General features: G+C 41.6%; 1 long non-coding RNA gene and 3 other non-coding genes across 6 annotated transcripts; all 4 read left to right on the forward strand.

Moving 5' to 3' along the window:
• Positions 1-604: 604 nt before the first annotated feature.
• On the forward strand, positions 605-16,837 carry LOC142483940 (uncharacterized). Of its 3 annotated transcripts, none has more exons than XR_012797511.1 (13): positions 605-657; positions 4,390-4,492; positions 5,815-5,891; positions 6,437-6,480; positions 7,360-7,478; positions 8,906-9,016; positions 9,475-9,537; positions 10,861-10,898; positions 11,580-11,645; positions 13,340-13,379; positions 15,509-15,574; positions 15,894-15,933; positions 16,428-16,837. It is a non-coding gene; the product is annotated as an uncharacterized LOC142483940 (long non-coding RNA). The 3 variants fall into 3 exon arrangements; XR_012797510.1 differs by having other exon boundaries at positions 636-761; XR_012797512.1 differs by lacking the exons at positions 9,475-9,537; positions 10,861-10,898 and having other exon boundaries at positions 636-761.
• Positions 9,220-9,303, forward strand: LOC142488944 (small nucleolar RNA SNORD87). The gene has a single exon (XR_012799740.1). It is a non-coding gene; the product is annotated as a small nucleolar RNA SNORD87 (small nucleolar RNA).
• On the forward strand, positions 11,271-11,355 carry LOC142488946 (small nucleolar RNA SNORD87). The gene has a single exon (XR_012799742.1). It is a non-coding gene; the product is annotated as a small nucleolar RNA SNORD87 (small nucleolar RNA).
• Positions 14,810-14,894, forward strand: LOC142488945 (small nucleolar RNA SNORD87). The gene has a single exon (XR_012799741.1). It is a non-coding gene; the product is annotated as a small nucleolar RNA SNORD87 (small nucleolar RNA).
• Positions 16,838-18,770: the final 1,933 nt, after the last annotated feature.

Below are 18,770 nucleotides of genomic sequence, written 5' to 3' on the forward strand. Positions count from 1 at the left end.
CCACCCTATTAGGTAAAATGATGGGCAAAACCTGACGCATTGCAGGGGGAGTGGCACCTGAAGCACTCCGCGGCCATATTTTATTAGGGCATAAATATAATAATAATAATAGTAGCATGTTCTTGTATAGCGCTGCTAGTTGTACGCAGCGGTTTACAGAGACATTTTGCAGGCACAGGTCCCTGCCCCGTGGAGCTTACAATCTATGTTTTTGGTACCTGAGGCACCGGGAGATAAAGTGACTTGCCCAAGGTCACAAGGAGCCGACACCGGGAATTGAACCAGGCTCCCCTGCTAGTGTTGTTACTCACTGAGCCACTCCCTCTACAAATAAACATTTGATTATTACCAAATTAGTGATGATGTATCACGCTGCAAAAAAAAAGTCCTCAAAAGTCTTAAACCGGTAATAAGCAGCACAAACACCAGGTAACTGGGTTAGCCCGTGCGTTTATGTCTATAAATGTTTCCAGTTGTGTTTTTTTCCCTTTCACATATCACAGTTTCATCTGGACTGGAAGTTTTGCCCGGTTTCAAGATGGGCGGTTCGGTGACGTGGCGGAGACGCTCTGGCTCCTGGCTGCGCTCTATGGTACTGGCTCATGGTAAGAGGAAGCTCAGGCTGCAGCTTCCTCTTTGTGCGTGTCTCTGCTGCAGGTAGGATGCATGGGGAGGAGAGCGCTGATTCAGTCTCACTTGCACATGGCTGGTTCCCGTCACTTGTAACCTCGTGTCTGCTTTTAAAAATCCTATTCACTGGTGTGAGTTATAACGCTGAAATCTTCCTATTGCAATCTGCAGCCAGAAATATCAGGGAGCTTGTGCTGGTTATTAGGCAGGCTGCGGGCAGTATATTGCGGTGTTACTTGGCATTATTGGGTATTACTGTTGTACCCTCCGTTTTGCACTAACGAGAAACGCTGCTTTTTCGGGTGTGAGATTGCCCTGGTCTCCTTGTAGAAGCTGTAATATATTGCAGATTTACACCACCCCTTCCATTATACAGTACAAGTACAGGAGGGCGTTATTAACACACACAGCAAACCCAGTGATCTGTATTGTGCATCGCTTCATGAGTTACTCATAAAATCATACCAAATGGGAATATGAGGGACCCCCCTCTCTGTTTCCTGTAGCACACGTGACACATTTTGTTGGGGATCTTTCACACAAATTGAAACTTTTTTCAAAACCTGTGCAGAAGACGTTCACATTAACCCCAATAGTACAATGAAGACTTGCAATTTCTCTGAAAACACTTGTTTTGGTATAAGTATAAAGGTATATGGCTGTGCGCAAACTACTTCATACACTGCCGCAGTCCTTTATGGCTTTGGGATGACGTTTTTCTATGTATGTTGTCAGTATTCTTGATGGACAGTTATGCCTGGGCGTTGCTGGCTGCTGTGTGTGTGCTCCTCACTCCCATGTTTTCTTGTATAATTTTGTTTTAATGCAGCCGGGTGTACTGCTTGATAATACGTAATATATGTTCTTGTATAGCACCGGACAGTCTGTGTACATAGCGTTTTAACAGGCACAATAAGTGCCGCCCTGCAAATCTTACAATGTACTCTTGGTAATGGGATAGTGACTTGCTCAAGGTAGTTTTTAAATAAATCTTTATTTTCTTATGAACAAAGTAGAGCTGTGAATTAGAACCTGTATTGTATTTTTAAACAAGTATTAGACTGCTGTATCCCCAAATATCCTCGCATTTCAATTAGTGAAATATGACCACTTGTAGCGATTGCTGCATTGTTTTCTAGCTGCGCTCCCTTAACCCTTTCAGTGCCTGACGGTCACGCCACCTCTGTAGCAGCGGACACTTCCGTATCACATTACTGTTCTTTGGAGCGACCACGTGATGAGACTATTGCCTATTACTACGGCCTATTCATTGATCTAGATGTGTTGTGAATTCTCCCCCCCCCCCTCCCTCACTCAATGTAAAGGTTCTTGCTCAGTTACTGCATTGATTATTTGGCCTAAACCACGGCTGCCACCTTGGAAGTCCAGATGCCCCTTAAAAAAAACTACTTGTAAATCTTCCAAATCAATAGCTCCTGTTGAGTAACGCTCCTAAATGACAAGTCTGGCCCGATCGATGTGTTCATAAATCACTCGGTGACAGCAGTGTCTGGACCAGATGATAAATTGCTCCTTTGCTGAGGAGAGCTGGTGTCCCTGACCATGCCCTTTCCACCTTGTAGCTGCTGTGTAATGCCCATTTGGGCTTATTACACTGACTACAAAGTCCCTGAGGTGGCAATGTCTGCGCATCCTGACCATATGGGAACCCCTGGTTAGATAGATTTTTTTTTTTTTTAGTTAATGCTTCTCCCGTACTGTGACTACATGTCACCTTTAACCAATGTCCATAGCTCATGTCTGTCACAGAGCTAATACAGCATAATTGTGATTACTCATTAGACCGTGCATTAAAAACTAATGGGTTCCCTGTGGGAATGGCAGAATTTACACCAGTGTATAATGTCCCTGATCTGAGTCTTGTGTAAATGCCATGTTCTCTGGTACTTGTGTAAAAACTAGCTTGACGTGGTCCTGAAAGCTTTCACTCAAACCATTCGTTGACCCCAAAAAGTCACTTCTACATTACTTTCATTCTCTACTAGTGTTTTGTATGGGATTAAATCAATATATAACACTTGACTGATCACTATTAAACAAGCACTTGTGAGCAATTTCACCTGCATAAAAACCTTGGTATCCACTATGCCGACAGTGCTGAGTAAGGCCGAGCTCACGCTGCCTGCTACTGTAGTGCGCCTCCGCTCCTGCAGTCCGCCTCCGCTCCTGCAGTCCGCCTCCGCTCCTGCAGTCCGCCTCCGCTCCTGCAGTCCGCCTACGCTCCTGCAGTCCGCCTACGCTCCTGCAGTCCGCCTACGCTCCTGCAGTCCAGCGATCTGTGCTCAAGCTGCAGGAGTTGGGTCGTGGCGGGGGGTGTGAAATAAATTTGCATATGCAGACAGTTGCAGGTGCCCTTCCGCCCCCCCCCCCCCCCCCCCCCCCAGTGTCACGGGTGCAGAGTGGCTGTGTACTGAGCGGGGAGAGCGAAGCTGTGTCACGGCGCAGGGTAGTTTTGCGATCATATATTAAGGGGACTGATATAAAGCTGCTTATGTTGAGTTTACTTTATTAGTATGTGCAACTGATTTGTGTTTCTACTGTGTAGTGCCAGTACCACACATACAGCGTATACATCATGCGTCCCCTCCACAGAGGGGCCGAGGCTCAATTTCAGAAGCCAATCAATGTAAACGTCTGGACATTGATTGGCTGCTGAAACTGACGTCACGTTGCTGCAGCCAGGAATCACTGTTTCAACAAAGGACTCCCGCGACTGCAGTAGCGTCAACGCAGTACTTTGCAACCAATGGTAGTTTCAATACTGAACACTACCATTGGCCGCCAGTAATCAGTGACAAACTCGCGCACATAAGCATGCTCACGTCGTGTAGTGCGCTGTGAGCGGGGCCCAAGTTATTAACCTGCAAGGCTCCATTAGCATAAACCAATCAAGTAAAAATATCAGAGGTGAGGGCTTCATGGATCTCACAGCAGATGTGGGACTTCTTCTATACTATGAGAAGATCAAATCCATTAGTGTGCTATTGAACTGTTTTTCACTAGGGATTAGTGCACTGATTACTCAACATACTGTATATAGGTGTTGAGGTGAGAAAAACATTGTCGCCCCTGCTTGGCTTCACATTTTTTCTCTTTTTTTTTTAATGTAAGGGATTTGTATAATAGAATTAATGTTGATGATCTGTATTTATTGCCATGTACAAAGTTTGCATTTATAAAGATATAGAATAAGAAAACACGCTAAAACTGACATATATATATATAATAATCCTGTTGGATTCATCAGTTTGAGCTTGGTTGTTGAGTCTGTGTTGTGAAGCCGGTGGGAGTGGTAACTCAGACAGATTGCGGTGGATAAGTGACAACCCTTTAACATAAGATACATAAAATATTTCTAAAGCTGAATGTACTTGAATCTTGCGCCTGAAACATAATTGTATCTGTCTTGGCTAGCGCCGTGAGCGTGGCTGGAGAGATAAAAATGCATGGTCAGCGACACAGTGGACTCAGCCTTTAGGGGTTTGGGCTTGTTTTTTATGAATGTAAAAAAAGCAAGTGACCTGGGCAAGAGGGGAAATAAGATGCCCTATAGTACAGTGTGATTGAGAAATCTTCACCACCTTTATACTAGGAAACCAGTTTTTATTTATTTTTACAAAAACATGTAAAGTTGGACATGGCATCACTTTGGGAATCTTAATGAGGCCTGCTTTAGTCTGCTAATCTTGGTTTTGCCTTTTCCTGTATATTAACGGAGCTACATGTTTCCCTACCTAGGAGCTGCGCTGGTCTTGACACCCCTGGTTTAGCGAATATGGATCTGCACATTTCTGATCACTTGAGGAAAAACAAATTGCTGCCAGCAACATCTCCAATTCAGGTTGGTGCCAAGGGACCTTTCCTGAAGATGAACAATGATATATGCCAAGTTACTGGGTACGGAGACTAGCTTTATATGTGTACAGATTAATAACTGCTGGCACAATGATGATTATTTATATGCTGTTTACCCATCAGAGAATGAGGTGCTGACACGTAACAAAAATCTGAGATGCCTGTAAGGTTCTGAGTTCACCTAACTGTATTAGGCTTTTAATGGTCATACTGTATTGTGTTTATACTGGGTAGAACCATCATTAAAATACCAATTCAGATGCTCCCCATTTAAAGGATGTGAACTTAATACGTAGATGGCTTTTACATACACTGATTCTCAACCTCTTACACACTGGCATCCCTGGAGGGTTTTTAAAATCTTGAGGCACTCGTCGGTCAACCCTTCTCGCTCACACACAACACTCGCCCTCCTTACATGCCAAACAGCCACACTCACCCACTTAAACACTTCTTACTTGCCCTTATTCTCAACATTAACTCTCCCCTCCCAGTATCAGAGTTCACTAGCCCCTTAAACCGCTTCCCCTTCTCACATGGCATACTCATCACCTTTCTGCATCTCTATATTCACCCTACGTTTCTCATACGTCATACACTTGCAGCCTTGACCACTCACCTTACTCGAACTACACATCTTCTCCCCCCCCCCCCGCCCCCCCTCCCCAAAGCGCTATCACCCTCCCCTGTTCGCACACCCTTAAAATATTGTTGCTCAGTGGGCGTTTGCTGTGGTGGCCGGGAGGATGCGCTCTGCCTCTTTGTGCTGGGTAAAGGCTCCATCTCCAAGACGGCATGGGACATTCCAGCTGAGCCTCTTCCCCTGGAGTTATGACACCCTTGAGGTAGAGGCATCCTAGTTGAGAAATGCTGTTCTAATGCATTAAAACTTTCTTGGGCACATGCAAAGGAGGAAAAAAAAATTCTTGTATAGCGCTGCTAGATTTACGGAGCGCTTTACAGAGGCATTTTTCAGGCACGTCCCTACCCCGTGGAGCTTACAATCTGTTTTTTTTTTTTTTTTTTTTTTTTGTGCCTGAGGCACAGGGAGATAGTGATTTGCCCAATGTCACAAGGAGCCGACACTGAGAATTGAACCAGGTTCCCCTGCTTCAAACTCGGTGCCAGTCAGTGTCATTACTCACTGAGCTGCTCTTCCCCATACAACATACATAGTACAGTATCAGAGCTGCCGTTCACAAGAACTCATAGAATTTGTTTTTCTTTTATAGGATACTTGCTAACCTATTTGTAGTAGTAAAATATGAATTACCCCAACCTATGCTTTATGACTTGCATATTTTTCAGATCCATGACTGAAGATGTGTTGGTTGGTTGGGTCTCTTCAGACTGCAGAGTGCTAAAAATGTGACCCGATGCTGGTGGTAAGCAGAATACTTAATTTTTTTTTCTTTAAAATAAACAAAGTAGATTTACCCGTTGGTGTTCTCCACTGTTTAACATGAAGCAGCGATAGGGAAGCGCATGAGGCATTTCTGTCACATCCCAGGATGCTCCTTCCTCCTGGCACTGAAGTAATGAGATTTAGAGTAGGGGGAGGGATGGCATTTTAATGTTTTTTTTTTTAGGGCCAAGATTGTTTTCTTTAAAGTTCTCCAGGCATTTAGATCTGGTGATGATGAAGCCGTAAGTGTTGCTGTGAACTGGCAACACGTACAATTTGGTCTTTCATGGTGGAGACAACAGGAGGCCCTTCTGTATTACTGTTTGAAACAATCGTTCCAGGCATATAATGATGATTTAGTTTTGCCGTTTACCCATCAGAATGTTTGTGGTGATATTTTCATAATCTGAAATGCCTGCACATTTTCTCTTCAAAGGGGTTGTCAAACCTTACATGTGTATTTACGTTAACCTGTCGCGTAATAAAAGGTATTGCCTGTCATTAACCAAGTTGTTGGTATTTCAGGTACCTGTGTGGGCATTGCATTACAAGATGCCTGGGGAATGAAGGTGAGTGAAACACTGCTTTCACTGGACACTAGCAGTAAAATCAAAATGATTCATAGGAGACGGAATCAAATGTTTACATCCGTTTGATGTAACAGTTTTTATTCAATTGTAGCAAACGTGTGCAGGGAAGTGTTAAGATATATTATGTGACAGTGTTGGAAAACGTATGTACTTAAATTACTGCATTGCCGGCTCAATGATGATTAGTATATTTGCCGTTTACCCATCTGAATGGTAAATGTCGACACATTTTTTTTGTTTCTGAGATGCCAGCGAAGTGATTGTACTTTGTAAAATGTTCTGTTGCTATTCATGCATTTTGTGCTTTTACATTTGCTAAACTTTGCAACACACTTTGCTTCACTTAACTAAGTTTGTTTTGTGAGGGCCACACCTGATGCCTTTGTAATTGGCTCGGGTTATCCACCTTCCCCGATGCACTTGGTACATTACCTGAACATCCTCCACAGGCCCCCAAAGCTTTATTCAATTGTCACATGGCCTTTATTCAGTGGGGCTTCAAACAATCTAGCTTTTTGGATCATTTTTTTAGGAATAAAATAGTTTTTAAAGAAATACAAAAATCCATGAGCATGGAGAGGTGAGAAGATGTCCTATTGTACAATGGGGAAGTCTTCACCACCTTTAATACTGGGGAAATTGCACTTAAAAAAATCTTTTATGAGGGCATGTAAAAGTCAGAGAATACTCATTTATGTTGAGTTCAACAATTTGGGACCTATTCTGATCTTCTTTGGTCAGACCTTGTATTCTATGTAAGTCAGACATGACATCACTTTAGTTATAACAAGGAGTATTTTCGGCTGGTCTGTTTTGCCTTGTATAATAAGGCAGCTATGTTGGTGTGTTTCCCCACAGAAGCTAGGAGCTGTGCTGGTTTTAGCACAGATGCCCCTGGTTCAGATATGGATCTGCAAATGTCTGATGTAAGGAAATAAAAAATTGCTGTCGGCAACATCCTGCAAACCCCAATTAAGGTTGGTGCCAAGAAATGACATTGGGGGTGGGGGCTGCTTTAATCTGAGCTTACTATGCAGTCTTTGTCCTGAGGTTTGTTTTTGTTTTTAACCTTTCTCAACTCTTAGCTGGGTTTCCCCTCAACTGTTTTTAATGCTAAATGTATGTGAATACATCTACATTATGTAGTGTATTCTGGTATCCGTGAGCTTTTTTTTTTTTACGTTCATGACCAGAAAAGGCATATCAAAACCAGAGATTTGCTGCTAATGGCATATTGAGATTTCCTCTAATAGTTGTGAAGATGAAACAATCTGCCAGTTTAGTGATTAGAATAGCTTGCCTTGGTACACTGATCATTAACTGCTGGCACAATGATGATTATTTCTATGCCGTTTACCCATCAGAGTGATGAGGTGCTGACACTTGACAAAAATCTGAGATGCTGTAAAGTGCTGAGTACATCGAACTCTAACCTTTCAATGAACTGTACTGGATTGTGTGTTGGTACTGGGTAGGAACCATCATTTAAATACTGGTTCAGATACTCCCTTGTTCAAAGAAGTGAGTAATTTGTCTGTAACCGTTTGTGTGCATGTTTACATGTCTCACACGTATATTGTCCTGTTTTTTTTCTTTGTTTTGTGTTTTTTTTTTTTTTTTTTTTTTAAGGTTATTTTTAAATAGCCTTAGGTTTTTCTAAAGTATCATATTCTTGGTTTCATTTTATTAATCTGCAAACAAAGGTGCAGCTTGCTGCCTCATTGGTTCAAATGGTTGCCTAGCTTTAAGGCTACAGGTGCGTGCAGCTGTGATCTCCGGTCTGTGGCTGCGCTGCAGGAGATCAGGATGGGAGGGGCGGCGTGATGGGTGCGCGGCCATGACGTCACCTGGCTGGTTTGGCCTAATTGGCTGAACCGCCGGGGGTGTGTGGCCAGCACTCCGTCTCCAGTTCTGAAGACCATTTTCTTGTCTTCAGAAAAATGGTGGTGGTGGCCAGGGCAGCTAGTGGGCCCGACCCCGAATGAGGGATGGTTCTTGTTCCTGCAGTGCACTCCATAGCGCGTGCTGCATCATGTACTGGGGACCTAGCCTAAAGCAGGAGTGTTACGTGGCTCACTAGAGGTATATACAGGTACAGATGTGACTAACGTGTCTGTATAAAGATGTTCTCCACTTGGCTGCATAATTACTCTGATAATGATCACTGTCCTCATTGAGAAATATCTTCACTACTTGTTTTGAAGCAATAATGAAATATAATTGTTGGTGGAATCTGGATATAACTGCTAGTCCTGGATTTGTCAGAACCTTTTATACTCTGGACTGGTCACTGCAGATGAAGTGTTTCTGCAGCATTTTATAGTGTTTCTTCTGACAGTCTCGCTTGCCGTTTCCTATATTTTAAAGCGGTTACATATTGATTTTTTTTCTTTTTCTTACCCAGAACCTAGGAACTGCGCTTTTCTTACCACAGACACGCCTAGTTCAACTGATATGGATATGCAGATTTCTGATTACAAATTACTCCCAGCAACATCCACAAACACAAATTCAGGTTAGTACTTAATGCATGGCAATTTGGGGGGTAATTGCTTTAATCCGAGCTTACTGCTGTCTTTGAACTGACGGATGTGTTTTGCGTTTGTTTGTTTTAACCTTGGCTGACGGATCACACTGTAACCGTTTCAATGCAAAATGTATGTGAATAAAGCCAAAAAAAAATTACTGTTTTTTTTCCGAATTTCTACATTACAAAATGCTGGCACAATGATGATTATTTCTATGCCGTTTACCCATCAGAGTGATGAGGTGCTGACACTTATGGAAATCTGAGATGCCAGTGAGGTGCTGAGTTCACCTAACTCTATTGGGCTTTCAATTGCTCGTACTGGACTGGAACCATCATTACAATATTTGTTTAGATGCCGCTAAATCAAGGAAGTAATGTGTACTCTTGCTAACATATTTGTAGTATTAAGAGATCAATTAATCAATGGCTTGTGTATTTTTCAGGTCTGTGACTTGCTGTTTGCTGGGTCTCAGACTGAGTGCTACACATGTGACCTGATGCACGTGGTAAGCAGACTCCTTCTCTTTTGTCCTCTTGTCCGTATTCTCCACTGTCGCTTAACATAGAGCAGCGACCGGGAAGCATGCGAGGCATTTCTGGCACGTTCCTTTCTCCTGGCACCAAAGCAATTGGGGGGGGGGGGGGGCGCGTAAGAGGAATAGTCGGTGTGCAACTGCGGTTTTTGTCATAATGATGATAACTTTGCCTTTTACCGAACAGAATTTGTGGTGACATGATCGTTTTCTGATATGCCTAAACTGTTTTTTTTATTTTATTTTTATTATTGGGGTGTTTAGAGAAATTTCAAAGATTTCATTGTAGCATATTGTACTTACATGGAACATCCTATAACATCCTATACATTCTTGTCACATTTGTCCTTTCTCTCTAGGATACCTATTTAGACAACTTCGGCGCTCATACTTTATTACTTTCTTTGACTTGATGGCACATGTTGCAATACATATTTGCTATAATCATTTTTCTTTTCTTCTCAAACATATAACTGGTCTTGATCTAGTATATTCGACCATTTAACTCGACCTTGTTTCATAGCTTTCTTGTGACTCCCGTTCTATCTTTTTGGTTATCATATTTGTATTTGACCCTGGCTAGGCTTAGTTTTTGATCCGTTATGTTATAGGACGTTCTTATTTTCTGTTTCCTTTCCCACGATTCCCACCCGTTTCCGTTTATATTCTCTCGGGTGACATCTGAATTTACTCTGTTCTAGCTGGGGAAAAGAGATTATAAGGGTCTCCCATTTTTTATCAAATTTGTCAAACATATTATCCCCTGCTTGCTCCGTTGATATTCTGTCTTTCGTGATCAGTTTAACCAAGAGGGATTTTATAAGCTCTGTTAGGTGTCTGTGTATCCAACCACTTAATCATAATGGCTTTTCTGGCTACCAGGAGAATCATCTGTTGGGAGAATCGCTCCCATATTTTGGTTAATCTTAATTATCCACGGTTCAGTATTGGCAAATATCATGGGAAGGGGGTGTCTTACCCATCTAATTTTCGTAACTGCCTTAATATATTGTAGGACCTGTGTCCAGAACTCGTTACATTTTTTTTTCTTCCTCCCCCCCCCCCCCCCCCCAAGTCCAGAGACGGTGTTTGAGGTTAGCTTTAGGGAGGTTGCATTTGGGGCATTTTGATGTGACCACTTCTACATTTGTAATTTGTCTGGTTGTATATGCCCTATGCATTATCTTCAACTGCATTCCCCTCCAGTTTTCTGATGTAATTATTTGGCTGTTTTAAATCTTAATACTGAATATGAACTGGTTATTAATTTTCCTATAAATATCCTTTTTATTACAGAGATCTGTGCTGTGAATAGAAAAATTCTGAGGACTGAGGTATGTACATTATTTTTTTTGTTGTAGCAATTGGGAAAACATTACCTAAGCGCTGACCATGCCGTGGCCTTATGCACGGGTCAGGAGTAACCAAAACTGGGCTTAACCTTTATTTGAGAGCCTTGTTAGTCTTCTGATGGCAAATTACTGCCAGCAACATCCCCAAACCCAAATTCCGGTTGGTACCAAATAGATGGCATATTGGGGGGTAATTGCTATAATCAGAGTTTACTGCTGTCTTTGAACTGACAGATTATGTTTAGCGTTTGTTTTCAGCTTGGATGACGGAACAAACTGTAACCGTTTCAATGCAAAATGTCTGAATAAAGCCCAACTTTTTTTTACTGTATTCCAATTTCTACATTACAAAATGCTGGCACAATGATGATTATTTCTATGCCGTTTACCCATCAGAGTGATGAGGTGCTGACACTTATGAAAAATCTGAGATGCCAGTGAGGTGCTGAGTTCACCTAACTATTAGGCTTTCAATTGCTCGTACTGGACTGGAACCATCATTACAATATTTGTTTAGAAGCCCCTAAATCAAGGAAGTAATGTGTACTAAAGACCATGAATCTGTATATCAGAACGTCCATTTTTTTTTTTTTTTTTAGGACTCTTGCTAACATATTTGTAGTATTAAGAGATCAATTAATCAATGGCTTGTGTATTTTTCAGGTCTGTGACTTGCTGTTTGCTGGGTCTCTTCAGACTGAGTGCTACACATGTGACCTGATGCACGTGGTAAGCAGACTCCTTCTCTTTTGTCCTCTTGTCCGTATTCTCCACTGTCGCTTAACATAGAGCAGCGACCGGGAAGCATGCGAGGCATTTCTGGCACGTTCCTTTCTCCTGGCACCAAAGCAATTGGGAGGGGAAGAGGAATAGTCGGGGTGCAACTGCGGTTTTTGGCATAATGATGATAACTTTGCCTTTTACCGAACAGAATTTGTGGTGACATGATCGTTTTCTGATATGCCTAAACTGTGTTGAAATTATTATTATTATTTTTTTTTTTAATATTGGTGTTTACAGATACATTTCAAAAATGTAATTGTAGCATATTGTATTTACATGGAACATCCTATAATATCCTATACATTCTTGTCACATTTGTCCTTTCTCTCTAGGATACCTATTTAGACAACTTCGGCGCTCATACTTTATTACTTTCTTTGACGGCACATGTTGCACTACATATTTGCTATAATCATTTTTCTTTTCTTATTCTCAAACCTATAACTGGTCTTGATCTAGTATATTCGACCATTTAACTCGACCTTGTTTCATTGCTGTCTTGTGACTCATTCTAGCGTATTGGTTATCGTATTTGTATTTGATTCTGGCTAGGCTTAGTTTTTGATCCCTTATGTTATAGGATGTTCTTATTTTCTGTTTCCTTTCCCACGATTCCCACCTGTTTCCGTTTTATATTATCTCGGGTGACATCTGAATTTACTCTGTTCTAGCTGGGGAAAAGAGATTATAAGGGTCTCCTGATTTTGATCACATTTGTCACTTATTATCCCCTGCTTGCTACGTTGATATTCTGTCTTTCGTGATGACTTTAACCAAGAGGGATTTTATAAGCTCTGTTAGGTGTCTGTGTATCCAACCACTTGGTCATTATGGCTTTTCTGGCTACCAGGGGAATCCTCTCTGTTGGGGGAATCCTCTCTGTTGGGGGAATCCTCTCTGTTGGGGGAATCCTCTCTGTTGGGGGAATCCTCTCTGTTGGGGGAATCCTCTCTGTTGGGGGAATCCTCTCTGTTGGGGGAATCCTCTCTGTTGGGGGAATCCTCTCTGTTGGGGGAATCCTCTCTGTTGGGGGAATCCTCTCTGTTGGGGGAATCCTCTCTGTTGGGGGAATCCTCTCTGTTGGGGGAATCCTCTCTGTTGGGGGAATCCTCTCTGTTGGGGGAATCCTCTCTGTTGGGGGAATCCTCTCTGTTGGGGGAATCCTCTCTGTTGGGGGAATCCTCTCTGTTGGGGGAATCCTCTCTGTTGGGGGAATCCTCTCTGTTGGGGGAATCCTCTCTGTTGGGGGAATCCTCTCTGTTGGGAGAATCGCTCCCATACTTTGGTTAATCTTAAATATCCAAGGTTCAGTATTAACAAATATCTTGAAGGGGGTGTCTTACCCAACTAATTTTCGTAACTGCCTTAATATATTGTAGGACCTGTCCAGAACTCGTTAAAATAAAATTGCACGTCCAGAGACGGTGTTTGAGGTTAGCTTTAGGGAGGTTGCATTTGGGGCATTTTGTTGTGTCCACTTCTACATTTGTAATTTGTCTGGTTATATATGCCCTATGCATTATCTTGAATTGCATTTCCCTCCAGTTTTCTGATGTAATTTGTGGTTTTGAATCTTAATACAGAATTTGACTGAATATGAACTGGTTATTAATTTTCCTATAAATATCCTTCTGTTACAGGGATCTGTGCTGTGAATAGAAAAATGCTCTGAGGACTGAGGTATATACATAATTTTTTGTAGTAGCAATTGGGAAAACATTACTTGTTCTTGTTTGTAAATCGGGCCTTAGAAACTGTCAGGCAGGCTTTCCTGGCTTGTAATCGAAGCCGGTTGCTCTGCTATTCGCGCAGAAGCAACTTTGAAAAGCCCGCCCACGCTCTTACTACGGGGAATCTCAAATCTCATTGGCTTAAGACATTTCTTATAGTATTCTGAGTTTCGTTCATGAAACTCAGCAGCCAATCATCGTGTGGGAACTTTCTCAGTAGCCAATCAGAGCCAAGCCGGTTTAGAAAGCCGGGTCAGTGGGAAATATGACATTCCCAAGGGACGTGCAAGTTTGCCACCTCCGTCCCTGGCTATCTCAATGCCACCCGCTGGGTTAGGCTCCACGAGGTCTGGCAGAACAAATGGCAGCCTGGACAACTGCCATTGTTCCCCAGGTACTTGAGCCTTTCCATGCTACCCAAATGGCTTTCACACCTTTGGCATCTCGGGCTACTTTGAACTCCGATGTCCAGCAGACTTACTGGCGCCTATAGGCTAGCCCAGACAGAGTTTGAACATCGGTTCCGAAAGTCCCAGGTAGTTTTAATACATTCCTAGGTCTCTGGGTATGGGGAATAGAATAGAAAGATGTACTTTTATTCCTATCAGCCTTTATTCCCCACACACTATCTCCTGGACTCTGAGTCCCCCCACAAACCCAATACAGGTTCTGGGTCACCTGGGCACTAGCTGGGGTACTCCCTTTAACCTAGGGATCCCCTCAGCTACAGGGACACATTCATCCCTGTGCCCCATTCACCTTTTTGGCTATGCTGAAGCAGAGTACCTTAGTGCTGAGCCGCACTTGCGTTTTCAAGGGGGGATATTGCCAGGACAATGTGCCTACACGAATCGGGCATGATTCCCGGGTACATTTTTAAGGTAACCAACAACTCCGGACCCCAACTACCTAGACACCTTCTAACAATTCCTCCGCAAACCCCCCCTCACCCCCCTTGAAACTCATTCCCTAGCAATCCCTTCTCACTGACATGCCTGGAAAGGTAAAAACACAAAATATTTTATTTACGCAAAGTACAGTTGAAGCATACAATCATACAATGTTGCTGGGTCCAAGAGCTAACTCTTGAACCCTTATGCACAGGTCAGGAGTAACCAAAAATGGGCTTAACCTTTATTTGAGATCTTGGTTAACCTTCTGATGGCAAATTACTGCCAGCAACATCACCAAATTCAGGTTCATGGCAATTTGGGGGGTAATTGCTTTAATCAGAGCTTACTGCTGTCTTTGAACTGACAGATTTATTTTTTGCATTTACTTCTACCTTGGATGACAGATCACACTAGCCGTTTCAATGCAAAATGTCTGAATAAAGCCCAGCTTTTTTTTTACTGTATTCCAATTTCTACATTACAAAATGCTGGCACAATGATGATTATTTCTATGCCGTTTACCCATCAGAGTGATGAGGTGCTGACACTTTTGAAAAATCTGAGATGCCAGTGAGGTGCTGAGTTCACCTAACTATTAGGCTTTCAATTGCTCGTACTGGACTGGAACCATCATTACAATATTTGTTTAGAAGAACCTAAATCAAGGAAGTAATGTGTAATAAAGACAATGATTCTGTATATAGTTACATAGTTGCATAGTTACATGGTAGATGAGGTTGAAAAAAGACGTAGGTCCATCAAGTTCAACCTATGCTAAATTTAGACAACAGATACTTTATCCTATATCTATACTTACTTATTGATCCAGAGGAAGGCAAACAAAAAACCCCATTAAGGGGAAAAAATAATTCCTTCCTGACTCCAAGAATTGGCAATCGGATTAATCCCTGGATCAACATCCTTCCTCCTATGTATACTTATTTGGTATATCCCTGTATACCTTTCCCATCTAAAAAGATGTTCAACCTTTTTTTGAACAAATCTATTGTACCTGTTATCACAGTCTCCATGGGTAATGAATTCCACATTTTAACTGCCCTTACGGTAAAGAACCCTTTCCTTTGTTGCTGGTAAACTTCCATTTTTTTTTCTTCTTGTTATAGGACTTGCTAACATATTTGTAGTATTAAGAGATCAATTAATCAATGGCTTGTGTATTTTTCAGGTCTGTGACTTGCTGTTTGCTGGATCTCTTCAGACTGAGTGCTACACATGTGACCTGATGCACGTGGTAAGCAGACTCCTTCTCTTTTGTCCTCTTGTCCGTATTCTCCATTATCGCTTAACATAGAGCAGCGACCGGGAAGCATGCGAGGCATTTCTGGCACGTTCCTTTCTCCTGGCACCAAAGCAATTGGGAGGGGAAGAGGAATAGTCGGGGTGCAACTGCAGTTTGTTTCTGGCATAATGATGATGACTTTGCCTTTTACCGAGCAGAATTTGTGGTGACATGATCGTTTTCTGATATGCCTAAACTGTTTTGAATCTTAATACAGCAATTGACTGAATATGAACTGGTTAATTTCCCTTTAAATATCCTTTTATTACAGGGATCTGTGCTGTGAATGGAAAAATACTCTGAGGACTGAGGTATGGTGTGTTTTTTTTTGTTGTTTTTTTGGTAGTAGCAATTGGGAAAACATTACTTGTTCTAGTTTTGTCTTGACCCCTCCCATGGAATCTGTTGCCTCGTGACCATTCACTTTGTGCTTTCAAAGACCGTGGGAAATATGGCTTAATCAATAGTTTGTCTTCACTTCTAATGCCTCCACTTTCTAGCTTCTAATGGTGATTCTAATTGCCGTTTACCCATCTAACTTGGAGATGCTGACACTTTTTACGTATCTTAGAAGCATTATTACTTTAACCTTCAAGGCTGGTTTAATCTATAATTTACCAGTGATACATCAGTAAATTGCCATCCTTTGGGGCTGAGTACCATAACAGCTGTATTGACAAACCTTTCTAAATGTGAGATGTGTTGAACCTGCTAAATTTGTTCTAGTTTTCAAAGCATTTATATTTTGTTAACAATTTATTACTGTAATCTAACTGCATTTCTTTACTTTTTTTTTTAATTGAAGGTCTTGGGCGCTTAAAGAAAATTTGGTAAACACAACAGCAGTTGGTGCCAGCAATGAAAAAGTGCTGTTATATTTATTTGACCAGGGGAAAAAGGCTGAAGGCATTGTAGTGACCTGGTGGCAATACTGAAATAGGCGCACATTTGCAAAGAAAGATAAGCTGTGCACAGCAACAAATATTGTAGCATTGGCAAATGCCATCTGTTTTCTTCATGCACCAAGTGTTCTGGTCATCAATCCATGTTTGGGATGCTAACAAAGTTTACATTTAATACTAAATAGGCAGTGCATTTTGCAGACTGTAATTTTTGATAAGGTCAATGTTATAATATCTACTGTGTAAATCTTAAACGAATGTGCTAATGTATCCTATATCTGAAATTGTAATGTCAATAAACATTATTGTAGTATTTTGTGTGGAAGGTGGTTATTGCATTTCATCAAGTGGTTTATGATGACCTGGTTAACCTACATGGTACCCTAGTGATTAATTTGTTACAGACTACATTGTTACATTGCTAATTAACCTTTTAATACTTGCAACATTGCCAGGACATTTTTTTTTTTTTTTTGGTGAGCGAACATGATCCTGCTGGTACAATGAAGTCTAATGCAATGATGAAAATATGTTCTTTTCCAGCATCAATGCCAGCTTGATTTTTTTTATTTAATCTATATCACACACCCCACACACTTCAAATCCATTTCCTTTAAATGTTTTTGTATTGCAATGTTTAGAATCGGCAGTCCCATCAAGTGTTTTAGGGGGAAACACAGTGAAAGTTGGCTTTTTAGTTTTCACAAATTTTATGAAACGGATTTCATTACTATTCTGCTAATCTTTCTTGTCAGATGTTTATTGCACTAATGTGAAGGCAAATAGCTGTGGTGGATGGATTTAAATGCTGACAAGTCTGCCACTTGTTAATTTACTGTCTGTTAAAGGTTGATTGTTTAATGGTGCATTCCCAAAGTTGGGCACCTGACACTTCCTCATTCAATCAAGTGTTTTCTTTACCTGTATCCCACCTTGTCCTTAGAACCAATAACATTAGGGGAGGGAGGGTTCAAACTGTACAAACTTTCTGATCATACTGACTAACATAAAAGGGACCAGCCAGAGGAAATCTAACCCCTCCCAAGTCTAACTTAATAAAAACACAATGTCTGGTTTGGGTAAAAATACACATAACCCAGATGAGATCTCCCCCCGCCCCCCTGAAACATGTCATTGGTATTAGTACAGTTTCACCCTAGGAGGGATTGCCCTTTACAATGTATACAGTTCAATATTACAATGCTTTAGAATAAAGAAACCTGTGCATGTATCAGAATGTCTGGTAGCACAGAAGTGTGGGTTTTTTTGGTCTCCCCCTAGACACCCCTGTTCTATATTGTGCAGTTGAAGCACCCCTACAACAGTTGTAGTGTAAAATAACATAAATGGCAGAATACTATACAGCAGCACCCCTCCCTTTGTGTGCCTGCACACAAAAGGGCAGCTGGCTGATGTCATTGTCCACAACACAGTCCCACAATAAACAGAATTGACAGACACCTCCCTCAAGTACTTGGGCCAGGCACATGCTCCTGACACTGCCTACTGCTTGGCTGCGTTATCCTACAGCAGCCAATCGGGATAGAGAAAACTGCCCAGTCCCCTTGCGGCCCTTCTGTGTTCTGGGTGAGGGCAATTACCTGATACACCCAGGGCACCACAGAACACAACTATATTATATTCCTTATATTGTGCTTGCTGTGTAGTGGCTATTGTGCGTTAGAAGTACCTACTAGATCAGAAAAGTTATTTCAAACTAATAAGATGGCTACTTCTGCACCTGTATTGCCATACGCCTCTGCAGCACAGCACTTGGCTCTTAAGTACATCTTGCTGGCAGCTTAGTAATTCATTGAGATGAATTGCAATGATTTCTGTGGCGTCTGCTTAATACATTTCTGCACGATCAATATATGTAATTGAAGTAAGAATAATTATTCCTCTGTGCTAAATGTTGCTTCACAATTATTCATTTCATGGCTCATACAAGCTGTCTGGACACGTGATGACATAAAGCCCAAAGAGTAACCGAATGTTAGCCAAGCAAAGCTTTGTTATGAATGATTGTACTGTAGGACTTGCTAATTAACGCAGTTTATTAAAGCAGCTGTTCACAATAATTAGATTTAAAAAAAAAAAAAAAACCTGGATTCTGGTTTTTCAGTGATAGTGTGATGCAGTGGGAGTCCTGAAACTATTGTGCCTGTAAGTTGCTACACTCAGCAACTGAGATGTCACCAGCTCACTATTAACCCCAGCACTGCCTGCTCTTACCAGGACTTGTG

The sequence above is a fragment of the Ascaphus truei genome, chromosome 2 (assembly GCF_040206685.1).
Source record: "Ascaphus truei isolate aAscTru1 chromosome 2, aAscTru1.hap1, whole genome shotgun sequence".
Taxonomy (NCBI): domain Eukaryota; kingdom Metazoa; phylum Chordata; class Amphibia; order Anura; family Ascaphidae; genus Ascaphus; species Ascaphus truei.